We start from the raw sequence: 2,200 nt of genomic DNA, 5'->3' as shown, positions 1-2,200 counted from the left end.
TCCAAACATTCAGAAATAACCATTGTCATGTTTCAGCATTATCAGGTTTCAGACTGTTTTTTTAAATACTTACTTGTAATACTTTATTACAAAATTTAGATGTTATATGATAAGCTTTTTTCTCATATCATAAACATATTTCCATGTCATAATCTTTATTGCCTACATAGTATTCCAATAAGTGAATGCATCGTATTTTATTTATACAATCCCTCATCTACGTTGTTTAAATTTCTCACTATTCTAAAACAATGATACAATAAAAACCTTTTCATGTGTATATTTGAGTGCTTGAATGATACATTTCCTTAGGATACATTCTAAAAAATCATTTGCGAAAAGTTCGAAATTAATCGATTATCAGCAATTTTCATATCTGCTTTGGCAGAGAGTGGGAGGAGGAGAAAGTAGTTCAGTCTAGGCAAATTTATGGCCATGTATTTTTCTTTTTTCTCCTCTTAAAACGTTTTATATTAATGTTTTGGAACAAGTAATATATGCATATGGTAAAAAGGTCCTTGGATTTCAAAGAATATATGGAGAAAAATAAGTCTGCCTCTCATATGTCTCCCAGTTCCCCAGTTCTCCTCTCTGTAGTTTCTTATTCATCCTTTTAGCTACTAGAGTAAACCATATAAAAATGCCATTTTTGTAGATCAAATACAGTTTAAGGAAATGTAATACGTTTCCACCTAATGTTTCATGCATGTCTATTTACTTTGCCAAATGTGCTCATAATATACTCAGTGATTCTGTCATATATGTTAGGACATTTTGCTACAAACCTCTTTTCTTTCTTTCTTTTTTTTAAAAAAAATTTTTGGCCACAAACTAGTCTTAATACATTTAAGAAGACTGAGATCATAGAAAATATTTTCTCTGACAACATATATAATGGAAGGAAATTTCACAGATTTGTGGAAACTAAACAACACTTTCCTAAATAAACAATGGGTAAAAAGAAAAATCACAGGGAAATTAGAGGGTACTTTGAGACAAAGATCAAAGCACAAGATATCAAAATTTTTAGGATGAAGGTCTCATGTCGTGCTTAGAGGAAAATTTATACTTGTAAACACCTATATCAAAAANAAGAAAAATCTCAAATCGGGAATGTAAACTTCTACCTTAAGAAAATAGAAAAAGTAGAACAAACTAAACCAAAGCAAATATAAGTAGGAAATAACAAAGATCACAACAGAAATGTATTAGTCCGTTTTGTGTTGCTATAACAGAATACCTGAGACTGGTTAATATATAAAGAACAGGGGTTTATTTGGCTTACAATTCTGGGACAACTGCATCTGGCACGGGCCTCAGGCTTCTTCTACTCATGGAAGAAAGTGGCAGGCAGCCGGCAGGTACAATAAGATCACATGGTGAGAGGAAGCAAGAGAGAGAGAGGGAGGTGCCAGGGTCTTTTAAATGACCAGCTCTCATGGAAACTAATAGAGTGAGAACTCACCCACTACCCCTATTCCCCAGGGAGAGCATTAATCCATTCATGAAGGGTCTGCTCCCATGACTCAAACAGCTCCCAATGCTGCTACATTAGGGATCGGATTTCCACATGAGTTCTGGGAAGACAATATATCCATTCTCCATCACATATGAAATAGGGAATTAAAAAACAATAGAGAAAATCAACAAAACCAAAAGTTGATTCTTGAAAAAAAATCAACAAAATCTGCAAACCTTTATCTAGACTGACAAAGAAAAAACAGAAGACTTATATTACTAAAATCAGAAATAAAGTGAGGGCATTGTTACATTGTCACTATGGCTTTTTGTGGTGGTAAGATTAGGTTTCTTTCTCTTTCTCATTTGCATTTTTGTTCTACCAGTGGATTTTGTTCTTTCTTGTGTNCTATTCCCCAGGGAGAGCATTAATCCATTCATGAAGGGTCTGCTCCCATGACTCAAACAGCTCCCAATGCTGCTACATTAGGGATCGGATTTCCACATGAGTTCTGGGAAGACAATGTATCCATTCTCCATCACATATGAAATAGGGAATTAAAAAACAATAGAGAAAATCAACAAAACCAAAAGTTGATTCTTGAAAAAAAATCAACAAAATCTGCAAACCTTTATCTAGACTGACAAAGAAAAAACAGAAGACTTATATTACTAAAATCAGAAATAAAGTGAGGGCATTGTTACATTGTCACTATGGCTTTTTGTGGTGGTAAGATTAGGT

Source organism: Galeopterus variegatus, unplaced genomic scaffold, assembly GCF_000696425.1.
Source record: "Galeopterus variegatus unplaced genomic scaffold, G_variegatus-3.0.2 Scaffold4856, whole genome shotgun sequence".
In the NCBI taxonomy this organism is placed as follows: domain Eukaryota; kingdom Metazoa; phylum Chordata; class Mammalia; order Dermoptera; family Cynocephalidae; genus Galeopterus; species Galeopterus variegatus.
The sequence above is the reverse complement of the archived record's forward strand: the minus strand, read 5'-3'. Positions refer to the sequence as shown.